Source organism: Lissotriton vulgaris, chromosome 4_1 (assembly GCF_964263255.1).
Source record: "Lissotriton vulgaris chromosome 4_1, aLisVul1.2, whole genome shotgun sequence".
In the NCBI taxonomy this organism is placed as follows: domain Eukaryota; kingdom Metazoa; phylum Chordata; class Amphibia; order Caudata; family Salamandridae; genus Lissotriton; species Lissotriton vulgaris.
The window spans coordinates 1,105,023,511-1,105,038,275 of record NC_141691.1 but is presented as its reverse complement, the minus strand read 5'-3'; positions in this window follow the sequence as shown (position 1 = coordinate 1,105,038,275).

Sequence of the window (14,765 nt, the reverse complement as noted above, 5' to 3'; positions counted from 1 at the left end):
GGGTTACATTACAGTGAAAGGAGGTCTGTCACTATGTCACAAGGATGGTGTCATCAGTGATGTCATGAGTGATGTCACTGACCATGTCATGAGTGATGTAATATGTGACGTCATCAGCAGTGCATTGCACGCGCAAGTTATAGTGAGTCCAACTAACTATAACGTGGAATTTCATTGGTTTTATATCAGTAAAATTTCCAGCTAACTATAACTGGTTTTGTCAGTGAATTTAATAGGTTTTTTAAATGCTAATTCCTAACTATAACTGGTGTGAAACCTATGGTTTTTTCAGTGAATTTCAAAGGTTTTTTAAATGCTAATTTCTAACTATAACTGGTGTGAAACCTGTGGTTTTTTCAGTGAATTTCAAAGGTTTTTTTAATGCTAATTCCTAACTATATAAGACCTAAAAGCCCACCAGGAATCTCCAGTATGCGCCAGGGGACTGCATTGCAGAGAGGTGTAATGAAGCCACAACCCTTTTTACACCTCTCTGCAACGCAGCCCCCGTGCATGTTTGAAGAGGGGAAACTAATTCCCCTTGCATACTGGGGGCCCCTGGGGGCCAATTAGCCCACCTGGAACCTCCAGTATGCGCCTGGGGCTGCATTGCAGAGGTGTAATGAGACTATGCCCCTTGTTACACCTCTCTGCAACGCAGCCCACTGCCGTGTTTGCAGAGGGGGAACTAATTCCCCTTGCATACTGGGGGTCCCTGGGGTCAACTAGTCCACCAGGAGCCTCCAGTATGCGCGAGGGAGCTGCATTGCAGAGAAGTGTAATGAGGCCACACCCTTGTTACACCTCTCTGCAATGCAGGCCACTGGCGCCTTTGCAGAGGGGGGACTAATTCCCCTTGCATACTGGGGGTCCCTGGATCATATCTGCCCAAACACCGATATTCTGAACGATTGTAAATGACTTTTCTTGAGAAACATTTGGATTTGGATTATCATGTCCTATACTTTGGAATTTTTGAAAGACTGACTTTGAGGATGCTATAAATTACTCAAGTCTGCCCGAATTGTGTGGGTAAAATTGATACCTAGTCACTTTTAATAAGAATATACTTATGTCTCGTCTAACATTTGGAAGAAATATCTAGTTATATGACAACGGGATACCGACATAACTTGAAGGAAATAAGAACGCCCTGAAGAAGTTCTGTTGTACAGAACGAAACGTTTCGGCTGGCTGTGGTACATAAACTTAAGGAAAATAAAAGCATTTGAATATACACCAAGATTCAGCGCTTCAATAAGTACTCTAAGTGATATGATTTGATTGGACTCATTGTGAAAGTGGTGCTGTGCCAAACTTTGGAATATTCTCCACTACTCTCTACTACTTACTCTCTCCCACTCTCTACTACTCACTCTCTACTGCTCTCTACTACTCACTCTACTACTTACTCTCTACTACTCTCTACTACTCAGTCTCTACTACTCACTCTCTACTACTCTCTACTACTCACTTTACTATTCACTCTACTACTCTCTACTACTCACTCTGCTACTCTCTCTACTGCTCTCTACTACTCTCTACTACTCACTCTCTACTCTCTATTACTCACTCTCTACTCTCTACCTCTCTACCTCTCTACCTCTACACCTCTACCTCTCTACCTCTCTCTACACGCACACATATAGACATATATGCATATATATATGTGCATATGCATTTATATATATGTATGTGTATGTATAAAAAAAACAACTAAACATTTTTTTTTCTAATCAGCTACTTTTAAAACTGTCATTCTTTTTCCCCATGGTACACTCCCCGGTACGCTCCCCGGTGCGCGTACCGGGCGCTCCCCCTGCGAAAATCAAAAAAAAAATTTGTTTTTTTGCCCCGTGGGGCCCTTTTATGGCCCCCACATCAAACCTAGGGGGTCAAGGGGGGTCTACTCTGCCCCATTATGGTCATTTCCCCCTTTGTTTGGGCCACCTCTTGTGTCTCGATCCTACCGAGACACAAGATGGCGGCCGCTCCGGACTGTTTAGAATGTTTACAGACACCCCAGAGCCAATCAGCTTTCTGCGCGCAAGTCGCGTGGCGCGCCCGGTGCGCGTACCGGGCTCTCCCTCCGCGAAAATAAAATAAAAAATTTTTTTTTTTTGCCCCGTGGGGCCCTTTTATGGCCCCCACATCAAACCTAGGGGGTTAAGGGGGGTCTACTCTGCCCCCTTATGGTCATCTCCCCCTTTGTTTTGGCCACCTCTTGTGTCTCGATCCTACCGAGAAACAAGATGGCGGCCGCTCCGGACTGTTTAGAATGTTTACAGACACCCCAGAGCCAATCAGCTTTCTGCGCGCAAGTCGCGTGGCGCGCCCGGTGCGCGTACCGGTGCGCTTATCGGAGCGCTGCTATAGATATATATATTTTTTTGAACCTTAATTACTCAAAATCCACTGGAGCACATATCTTGAGACATAGCAAAGGCACATCGGGCTACCAGTCCCTACAATTTTGCCAAGTTTGGTGGAAATCCATTCAGCCGTTCGGGCTAAAAGTGAAATCGACCGCCCTATGGAAATTAACATGGGGAAAACGCGTTTTGGGACCCCCCTTTTATCTCGGCCCCCGCTTGACGAATCCCCCCCAAACTTTCAGGGAAGGACCGGAACGCCGCGAGGCCATTTTGAGGAAATTTTCAGGCAGATTCGTCAACCGGCGCCAAAGTTATTCCAAATAGAATTTTCAGATTTAACATTGAAAAAAATCCTAACTATAACTACCTACTGGCGACCGCCAGTAGGTAATATATATATATATATATATATATATATATATATATATATATATATATATATACATATATATATATATTTTTTTTTATCAGCTCCAAGATTTCCCCCCAAAAAGGAAGAAATGGCCGTACTCGTGTGGTAGGATTTGCAAATTTTCAATTTGTTTGCACAAAAACAGGAAGCGTTTTGGCATTCGTGCCTTTTTCCACTGTGTATGTATATATATATTCACTGAAAAAAACATAGGTTATAGACCATATATAGTTAGGAATTAGCATTTAGATTGCGGGTGCGCGATATATAGTTAGTGCATCTAACTATATATGACATTTCAATGGTTTTGTGTGAGTAAAATAAGGTTTTGTAAATGCTAATTCCTAACTATATATGGGCTATAACCTATGGTTTTTTCAGTGAATTTTTTAAAAGCTAATATCTGTAGCTGTAAAATGTATTTTTCTTTAAATCCAAAAATATATTTTATATGTTTATGTTTAATTTAAAAAAAATAAAATAAATTTCGCTCCCGGTTCGCGAACCGGGAAGCTTTCCGTTAGCTCAATTTGATGCCGCGACCAGGTCCGCTAACAGGTAAACGTTCTGTTTGCGCAACTGCCGCGTTAGAAATGAACATCGTGACGAGTTGCGGAAGCGCGACATATCACGTTGCCGCATAATGCGTCTTATGACGCGCCGCGTTAGCGCACCCGGAAGTGCTCCGGACCGCGAACTGAGGCGCGAAACGCAGCTTACCGGAAGCGATCCGGAGCGCGGCGCGCAGTGCGTAACATAAGCATAACTGGTCATGTGACTTATAAATAAAACTTTTCATTGGTTCAGAACTATTTTTTTCCCAAATGATGAAAGCCCCCACCTTTTTTCTCACTCTGACTTTCAACTTCGAGAAAGGAAGACCTATTTTGCACAGTGGGAAATGGCTTCAGTAGTAGCTTCAGCTAGTGGACCCCCCCCACCACCACCACCACCTCCTCATAGGAAGAGAGGACCACCTCCACAGTTCCTTGCAAACCCGGAGGAAGAAGAGGATGAAGAAGATGAAGAGGAAGAACAGGCTTCACAATTTATAGAAGAGTTGCCCCGGGTATCTCATTATAAAAATAGTTTTATTTGGCAGTTTTTTTCATTTCCAGCAGGAGAGAAAAAAGTTAATGCACGCTATGTGACATGCCTAATATGCAAGCAGAACTTATCCAGAGGCACAGAAAAGAAGTATAGTTATGGGAACCATACTATGCACCGTCACATGCAGAGGTGGCATCCTCTAAATTATAGCCGGGCAGAGATGCGTGACCTGCAAGACAACCCTCCAACTTCTGTGGCCAGGACATCAGCAGATATATCTCTGTCGGTTCCAGAGGCACAAGAAACAGTGCCAAGCATCCAGAAAAATTTTGTGCATATGAAGATTGTTTGTTTATATTGCGGCGTCTTATTTTCATGTGCCAATATGAGTATTAAGTTAATTAATTTAGCATTTGAAAAACACCAATGCTCTAAACGCGCCAAGAAATAATTTTTTTTTGTGCTCATGTTGAGCCCTTTATAATGCCTGTTTTTTGTTCTTTCCCTTTCAAAAAAACAAAAAAAACCATAAAATTGTTCAAAAAATACAAAAAAAAAATAATGTTCAAAAAAGAAAAAAATATATAAAACAACAAAAACATAAAAAAAGTTCTTTTCAGAACTACCTCCCCTTTATACAAAAATTGCTAGAAAGTGTAACACTCTGGCAAGCTGTTTTTTATTAGTTCGCTTTCCGGTTCGCTCGCCGGTACGCAAACCGGGAGCTAACCCCCCAATTTTTTTTTTTTTTTAAAATGAGTAAGTACAAGGGAAGTAAACAGAGAGTAATGTTAAAAGAAAGACAGCTATAGGGACTAAACCAGAGATGCTGTTTAATAGATTTATTTACCGAAGAAAAGATGGAAGAGGATATAATTGTGGAAAACAAAATAGATAAGGAAGTGAAAGAATCAAGCAATGAAAATGCAATAGGTCTCACAATAGAAGAGTTTGTCCTTTTGGTTTTGCAAATGGATGAGTGGCGTTGCGTGGATGAGTGGCGTTGCGTGGATGATTGGCGTTGCGTGGATGAGTGGCGTTGCGTGGATTAGTGGCGTTGCGTGAATGAGTTGCGTGTGTGAGTGGTGTTGTGTGTGTGAGTGGCATTGTGTGTGTGAGTGGCGTTGCATGTGTGAGTGGCGTTGCGTGTGTGAGTGGCGTTGCGTGTGTGAGTGGCGTTGCATGTGTGAGTGGCGTTACTGTGGGGAGGGGGGGGACGAGAAATGCACAAGGCGGAGAGGGGAGGGGACAGAGCGGGGAGAGCAGAATGAGGGTGTAAAGCAGCCGGGGCCTTTGAAGTGAAGCTAATCTCCACTTCAAAGGTGTGGGAGGAGTGCGGCTGAGGGAACAGACGGCGATTTGGTAATGTGCACACGCATTTTAGGTCAATGCTCTTGCGCATTGACCTAAAAGCCACGGGCACAGCTCCAAATTGCCACATTTAGTTAAACTTTGTTTAAAGCTCTATAGTCTGAAGCCCTATAGTAGGTGAATGTGATTGAAATGTAACGAAAAGAGTAGAAAACATTTACCTTATAATTGTTGTTAATTTATTCACTTTTTTCATACTTTCAATCTGTGAAAGAGAGAACAAACATTTGAAAAATATTAAAACATGTATTTAAAAATGAGAAAAGACAAGGGAAAAGGTGGAAGTACAAACAGTTTTTCAACAACTTTGACATTTACAGAAGGCTCTGCTTCTCCAGGCCCCCTACACAGTCCTAAATATATATATTTTAAACTAACAGTATCTTGATGCTGATGAAGTGAGGCCTATTTTGGAACATGGTGCATCTTTTGCACTGCTGATGTCTCACAACAGTGATGCAATGGCAGCGCAAAAGAGATGTAAAGCCATCATAAAATTGTCCCCAACATTTTAAATGATTGTTTCAGGATGCAAATAAGATGTGACCTATCCAGAGGTTTGTTTGAGGTGAGGCCTACTCAGGTTTCTAAATAAAACAGTACCCAGAAGTGCAGCACTGTATGCATTAACTTTGACACTTACAGAAGCCTCAGTAAAGGTAAGATGTTATTTTATAAATTTGAAAGGAGAACTATGTTATGCACTTTAAATTAATTTGGGAAAACATTTTCAGATAGTTATATACTGTCCCTCTGTAACAGTTAAACATTGAGAAGGGCTTGTTTATTATAATGATGGATTGATTTAGGTTTCTATGATATAATTATGAATTTACTTAGGCTTCTTCACAGGCACTTTTTAATAGTACTACTTCACGCCTGAAACCATACAGTGCCCAAAGATAACTTCTCTGTTATAAACTCACAAGTACCTCTCTGAACGTAAACCCAACAGTGCCCTATCTCTACTGATATATTTTTTTTATGCAATTTACAGCAAGAAAATGGAAGCACAACAGAATAAAATTTCATTTCAAATTAAGATTGAAAACAATCCTAACGAAGAAAAAGAAAAAACAATCTTTCATTAAATTTTTTTCCTTGACCATTCAAATTACATCTTTCAAAGAACACATCCATGCACCCTAACTTTCTGTTTTCAGAAATGGAAATCCACCAATCACTGCTAGTGAATCATTAGCACTGAAACTCCACAGTTTTTTTTTCTTTACAAACTCCTACTGTTTCATCTGCCATTTCATTACCACACTTCATCTGACTGAAGCAGAAACTTCTCTCACCATGTTTACTGTCTGGATTGTTGGACATAGTTACATCTACTGGGCTCAAAGGTATGCTGAGAACAGAAATTTACCTAACCTCAATTTACAAGATGTGGAAATTAAGTGGTTTGGCCACAGAGGATTAAAATGTCACCAATTGATACCATTGGTGAAAACCTTTATGCATTTGCCAAAACCTGACCTGTTAATTGTGCACTGTGGAGGTAATGATTTGGGCACTTTGACTGGGGTAGGTCTGGAAATGCTTTTATAGGACACCTTTGAGCAATTAATGGCACTTTTTCCTCAAACTGCCTTGGTATATTCAAATATATGCCAAAGACAGAAATGGAGGTGGTCGAACCAATTTTGTCCACAAATTGAGAAGTCGAGGAAGCATGTAAACAAATCTGTTTCAGCTTACATGAGAGACCATGGAATGGGCTCCATGTACAACAATAACTTGCGTTTTTGCATGCAAGATATCTACAGAGGAGATGGAGTTCACTTCTCAGATGAGGGCAACAGAATTTTCATTTTGAATTTAAGACTGTGCATTGGTACCTACTTATAAGTACATAAATGTACCATAAACCTAAAAGCTCTTCTCAGAGCTACCCTACATCTAATCACTCACAATTATTATTTTTCACTAACTTTTTCACTAATTTTCAACAAACTACGCTCCCCGGAGAGCTACCCGGTACGCGAACCGGAAGCTAACCACGCGAAATTTCTTAAATAAATGTTTTTTTTCCGCACATATGGGCCTCCTCAACCACCCTCAGAAAACCTAGGGGGTCAAGATACGTCTACCGTGCCCCCTTCTACCCTTTCTGAACATTATTTGCCCTCCATCTTGTATCTTAATTCGACTGAAACACAAAATGGTGGACTCCCGTAACGCTGCTGGTTCGCGTACCGGGGCGCTACCCGGAAAGCGCTCCATTAAAAAAGGTGGGAAAGTAATTTACAGAAAAACGACTGGAAACACTTTCACCAAATATAGATTAGCTCATACTACATACCAATCCCTACCATTTTCATAAATTTGTTTGGAATTCCATTTAGCCATTTAGCCTGTAGACCTCTCTAAATACCCTGAGGTAAATTACTTCACAAAACACATCTGAAGTGTTGGAATTGACAACCAATGAAAATGTTACTTTCATTTTCATATTTTTTTACCTGACATTTGATTGGTTATGTACCTGAATATATATAAAGGAAGAGAAGGAAACACAGCCATTTTGACTACTACTTCCTGGTGTATATTTCAATAGGATTTTCACTAATAACTTCAACTTCTTTTTAAAGGTAAGATGTTATTTTATAAATTTGAAAGGAGAACTATGTTATGCACTTTAAATTAATTTGGGAAAACATTTTCAGATAGTTATATACTGTCCCTCTCTAACAGTTAAACATTGAGAAGGGCTTGTTTATTATAATTATGGATTGATTTAGGTTTCTATGATATAATTATGAATTTACTTAGGCTTCTTCACAGGCACTTTTTAATAGTACTACTTCACGCCTGAAACCATACAGTGCCCAAAGATAACTTCTCTGTTATAAACTCACAAGTACCCCTCTGAACTTAAACCCAACAGTGCCCTATCTCTACTGATATATTTTTTTTAATGCAATTTACAGCAAGAAAATGGAAGCACAACAGAATAAAATTTCATTTCAAATTAAGATTGAAAACAATCCTAACGAAGAAAAAGAAGAAACAATCTTTCATTAAATTTTTTTCCTTGACCATTCAAATTACATCTTTCAAAGAACACATCCATGCACCCTAACTTTCTGTTTTCAGAAATGGAAATCCACCAATCACTGCTAGTAAATCATTAGCACCGAAACTCCACAGTTTTTTTTCTTTACGAACTCCTACTGTTTCATCTGCCATTTCATTACCACACTTCATCTGACTGCAGCAGAAACTTCTCTCACCATGTTTACTGTCTGGATTGTTGGACATAGTTACATCTACTGGGCTCAAAGGTATGCTGAGAACAGAAATTTACCTAACCTCAATTTACAAGATGTGGAAATTAAGTGGTTTGGCCACAGAGGATTAAAATGTCACCAATTGATACCATTGGTGAAATTCTTTATGCATTTGCCAAAACCTGACCTGTTAATTGTGCACTGTGGAGGTAATTATTTGGGCACTTTGACTGGGGTAGGTCTGGAAATGCTTTTAAAGGACACCTTTGAGCAATTAATGGCACTTTTTCCTAAAACTGCCTTGGTATATTCAAATATATGCCAAAGACAGAAATGGAGGTGGTCGAACCAATTTTGTCCACAAATTGAGAAGTCGAGGAAGCATGTAAACAAATCTGTTTCAGCTTACATGAGAGACGATGGAATGGGCTCCATGTACAACAATAACTTGCGTTTTTGCATGCAAGATATCTACAGAGGAGATGGAGTTCACTTCTCAGTTGAGGGCAACAGAATTTTCATTTTCAATTTAAGACTGTGCATTGGTACCTACTTATAAGTACATAAATGTACCATAAACCAAAAAGCTCTTCTCAGAGCTACCCTACATCTAATCACTCACAATTATTATTTTTCACTAACTTTTTCACTAATTTTTAAGAAACTACGCTCCCCGGAGAGCTTCCCGGTACGCGAACCGGAAGCTAACCACGCAAAATTTCTTAAATAAATGTTTTTTTTCCCGCACATATGGGCCTCCTCAACCACCCTCAGAAAACCTAGGGGGTCAAGATACGTCTACCGTGCCCCCTTCTACCCTTTCTGAACATTATTTGCCCTCCATCTTGTATCTTAATTCGACTGAAACACAAAATGGTGGACTCCCGTAACGCTGCTGGTTCGCGTACCGGGGCGCTACCCGGAAAGCGCTCCATTAAAAAAGGTGGGAAAGTAATTTACAGAAAAACGACTGGAAACACTTTCACCAAATATAGATTTGCTCATACTACATACCAATCCCTACCATTTTCATAAATTTGTTTGGAATTCCATTTAGCCATTCAGCCTGTAGACCTCTCTAAATACCCTGAGGTAAATTACTTCACAAAACACATCTGAAGTGTTGGAATTGACAACCAATGAAAATGTTACTTTCATTTTCAATTTTTTTTTTACCTGACATTTGATTGGTTATGTACCTGCATATATATAATGGAAGAGAAGGAAACACAGCCATTTTGACTACTACTTCCTGGTGTACATTTCAATAGGGTTTTCACTAATAACTTCAACTTCTTTTTAAAGGTAAGATGTTATTTTATAAATTTGAAAGGAGAACTATGTTATGCACTTTAAATTAATTTGGGAAAACATTTTCAGATAGTTATATACTGTCCCTCTGTAACAGTTAAACATTGAGAAGGGCTTGTTTATTATAATTATGGATTGATTTAGGTTTCTATGATATAATTATGAATTTACTTAGGCTTCTTCACAGGCACTTTTTAATAGTACTACTTCACGCCTGAAACCATACAGTGCCCAAAGATAACTTCTCTGTTATAAACTCACAAGTACCTCTCTGAACTTAAACCCAACAGTGCCCTATCTCTACTGATATATTTTTTTTATGCAATTTACAGCAAGAAAATGGAAGCACAACAGAATAAAATTTCATTTCAAATTAAGATTGAAAACAATCCTAACGAAGAAAAAGAAGAAACAGACTTTTTGGATGACACTGTAGACGAAGAATTAATTAAATGTGTTGAAGAATGTGAATCATGGAATGAAAATGACGACATACCAGATGAATTAATGTTACAAATTCTTTTAGATTTTGAAAAATCAGAACAATAAATTTAAATTTTATAAGTTAAAATTGTTTGAGACATTATTCTTTTTTATTTTTAAAATGCTGAAAAAGTACCCAAAAGATATATTATAAAATGAGACTTAAAATATACTGTGCAACTTTTTTGTGTTAGATAGTAAATAAAAAAAATCAACAAAACAAACAATCAAGATAGTAAATAAAAAAAAATCAACAAAACAAACAATCAATTAACATACAATATTTGAAAAGTCTATCATTCTTTTTTCCTCATAGTACGTTCCCCGTGCCGCTTCCCGGTTCGCGAACCGGAAGCTTCCCACGCAAAAAAAAAAATATATATTTTTTTTTTACCCCGCGGGGCCCTTTTTAAACCTCCACATCAAACCTAGGGGGTCAGGGAGGATCTACTATGCCCCCTTATGGTCATTTCCCCCTTTGTTTTGGCCTCCTCTTGTTTCTCGATCCTACCGAGAGACAAGATGGCGGCCGCTCCGGACTGTTTAGAATGTTGACAGACACCGGAGAGCCAATCAGCTTCGCTTCGCAAAGTTCCGTAACGCGAAAAGTACGCGAACCGGAGCGCTGCCCGGAGCGCTGTTACAGATATATATCTTTTTTTGAACGTTAATTTATCAAAATCCACTGGAGCACATATATTGAGACCTAGCAAAGGCACGTCAGGCTAACAGTCCCTACAATTTGGCCAAGTTTCGTGCAAATCCATTCAGCCGTTCGGGCTAAAAGTGAGGCCAACCGCCCTATGGAAATTAACATGGGAAAAACGCGTTTTGGGACCCCCCTTTTTTCTCGGCCCCCCCTTGATGAAAACCCCCCAAATTTTCAGGGGCTGCTCAGAAACAAAATGTGCCATTTCCCTGACCATTTTAGCCGATTCCGTCCACAAACGCCAAAGTTATTAGACATAGAATTTTCAAAAATCCCATAGAGAAAAAATCCTAACTATATATACCTACTGGCGACCGCCAGTAGGTAATTTGTTTTAAAGTAAATATATATAGAGGAGAACATGGTAAGCCTTTCACTCCGCGCATGCAGTAATTTGAAGATAAAGCAGTGACAATAAGTAAAATTGCGCTTACGGGAGATGTGTTTTTTTCCTCCCTGGATTTTCTGCGCTGTTTCGGGGCCGCTCTGGAGCTGAGGCGGGCCAGAACTTCACAGCGAGCTGTCTCTTCCACGGAGGTTGGGCTCAGAGGGTTTCCGAGAAAGAAGCAAGGCGGAGGCAGCACAGGCGGTGCGGCGCTGGCAGTGCGAGCCGGTGTGCCTAAAACATTTACGCTGGAGGGGGCAACGGTGGTGGCGACAGGGGGAGAGATTTTGGAGTCTGGAGACGCTGCAGTGGAGAGGCGAGGCATATTCCAGAATGCAGCCACAACAGTACAGGACAAAGAGTCGGTCTTGAGGTAACAGGGCTCCAGGGGATCCCTAAGTGTGGTAAGTCCTCTCCTCCTTACTCTTTGTGTAATTCTAGTCGGAGAGGAGACTTAGGGGCTGCTAATCCCTTATTGATAGCGCGGTCTTCTGTGTCCCCTCTGCCCACCCAACTTACCCCAACTACACAGGGGGTCAAAAGTAGAGAAGCTGGGAGAGTCTGCGGGGCCTCTAAAGCATTGCGAGGAAAGCGGCAAAAAAGGGTAGAAAGAGAAGGGCAGGTACAGACTCAGGTGGGAAGGAGCCCAAGACTCAGGAGAGTAGCGAAATTATTGGTGGTCACAATAAAGTACATATAGACCAAGCTCATTCAACTGCTGATAAGGGTGATAAGGGTGATAAAGGGAGAGTTTCTTATGCCGGGAGTACAAAAGAAAGGGAATTAAAAAAATTGAGAAGAAAGCCAAAATTAAAATGACACCCTCATTGCGGTCCTATTTTAAAGTGCTTCCGCAAGTGCTGAAGGTAGGGAAACAGAGGGAGCCATTGAAAGAGGTATCTGAGTTGTTAACATTAACGAAAATGTTGGTGCTTTCGGATATGGAATTAAGTCTCTCCCTGCCTTTGTTACCATCCCCTTCTCCAGCCTCCCCTCCCTGGCCTTTAAGTTGGCTCTTGCGATAGATCCTTTGTCTACTTCAGACTTGTCTTTGGAGTCTCCCTTAGGACCCTCCGAACCAGTTACACAATTAATTGAGCCACAGGTTGCTCTAGTAAAAGATGTTGTAATCCTGGCCAGTTCTGGGGAGAATGGACTATTAGCTGGGATCATGGAGGAACCAGCAAAGATCAGTGTAGAGTATAACACAAGGTCAGATGAAACATCAGAGTGCCCCTTGGCAGCCTTAGGAATCTCAGGTTTTTGGGGGGGATCATTGGAATCTCTTTTCTTCACCATGGTCTCGGACATTAAAAAGGGGTTCACAGTTTCAGAGTCAAATCAGTGGGAAATTAGACTATTCTGCTAATCACTTGAGAAAAAATTAGATTGCTTGAGTGCAAGAACGGTGGCCTTGGAAAATGAGGTGGAAGTCCTTAAAGATGGTTTGGGAGAGGTCAGAACAGACATCTCCGTGCTTAAGGAGGAAGCTGCGCTTCGGGAAAGAGTAGAATAATTGGAAAATAACTCCAGGTGCAACAACCTCTGGCTTTTAAATATACCAGAGGGCAAGGAGGGTGAGGACCTCAAATCATTTATTGTATCTCTCATCTTTCTTGGTATACAATTGGGCATGCAGTTGGTGGTAGAAGCATATACGATAACCTTAAATAAGGAGAGCAATTTTGGGAGTAGGTAGGGCTTGCTAGCGGGCAAAAGCTGGACGTGTCCAGGTAAAAGAGGGTAGGGTTCTCCAGGGAGGGGTGGGAGGGAGTTCTGATAGGGGGGGGGGGGTGAGGGCACGGGCGTGGGAGCAGTGGGGAAAAAATAAAAATAAATAATTTGCCTCTTTCTCTAGCCGTAGCTCAAGATTCAATGCTTTTGGTTTGGTGTCGGCATTGTCAAAGCCCAGCTCACCTGAGTTTCTGTTCAGTTCTGATGGAGGTTGAAGACAGTCCGACCCCACCCTGAAACTGCTTGTTCCGGCACACTAGTTTTAAAACAGTGCACTAAGAAACAGAAGCTCAAGGGAAGGGGGGAAGTGGATAAAATAAAAAAAAGAGACAACACCATTCTTGCGTTTCCACTGTAGAAGAGCTGCTAAAATCTGTGACCCTCTCTGACTTCTGTAGAAACTGGTGCCTAATGAAACATAAACAAAGAACAGATAAGTGTAACCTATCCCTAAATGTGTTCCTGACTAAACCCTAATCTTATTAGGAATTCTCTTCTAAAAGTACCTCTTGGATCCTGGTCTCAAGCTTCCAGATTTGGAATGTGTTACTGTTCTGGGATGTGCTTTCTATTACTGTAAAACTTCTGTAAAATCAAACGAATATCATTATCAGAATTACCAACGTCTAATATTCAACTTAATATAACTAAAACCTAAATTCTTAATAACAAACTCACTTTTCACACATTTCCAGACTTTTTATAAAACAAATACTGTACTTTTACATCACAATATAGCAGGTAATTTGTGCAAGTCCTTGATTTACTGTTTGCCTTGCTGTCAATGGTTTCCTCTGTTCGATTCTTAAAAAAGTTCCATGTAAAACAATGTTTATTTCACAAAGTTCCACAAAGTATTCTTGTAACAAAGGGTTTGAACCACAAAGTTCGTGGGAGATATCTTGTTCCAAATTGTATTTACATGAATCCAGTAATCGCCAATAAAATTCTTTAAGGTAATAAAAGGTTTTGCAATTACTTGTTGCCGAAAAGGAATACTGATCAGTCTAACCATGACCTCTTTCTCTTTTGCAGGTCTATTGCAGTGGACAGAAGAGGGGCTGAGGCAAGAAGTAGCCGGAAACCAGAAGAAGGAAGAGCCAGAAGCCACGCCCGTTGAAGTCAATGAAGGTCTGGAGAGAGCAGGAGTGCCAGCGCCGAAGGATCTGTTCTCAGGTAAGTGGGAGGTAGATGAGCACAAGCACTGGTTGAGGCCCAGGGGCTGCCTTTTATAGACAGGCTGAGTGTGGTTCGAAGAGCTGGGTGTGGTTCGAAGAACTGGGTCTGGTTCTCACAAGCAGGTGTGCAGAGCTTCAGTTATTATGCTAATGAGTTGAAGTAACACGTTGCCTAGGGATAAGCCTTGGTAAAAGCAAGGTCCAATGTTTTCTAAATAAGCCTTGGTAAAATCAAGGTCCAATGTGCAAACAAGACAGCAATGTCCAAACTTGTGAATACATTGAGCAACATACACAGAAGTCCTAGGGAGGGGCTGAGATAACAAGAAAGGCTTTCAGTAGTATGTTTAAAGAGAACTATTACAGAGACCACTAGTGCAATGAGAGGGGACATGCTCTTTGCTGTGCACAAACCCTAACAGTCGCCCCCCTCAAAGGCCCTCCCACTGGACGGGGTTTCCCTGGATTTTTTAGATAAAACTGTCTAATCAACCGTGGGGCATGTACATAGGACGCTG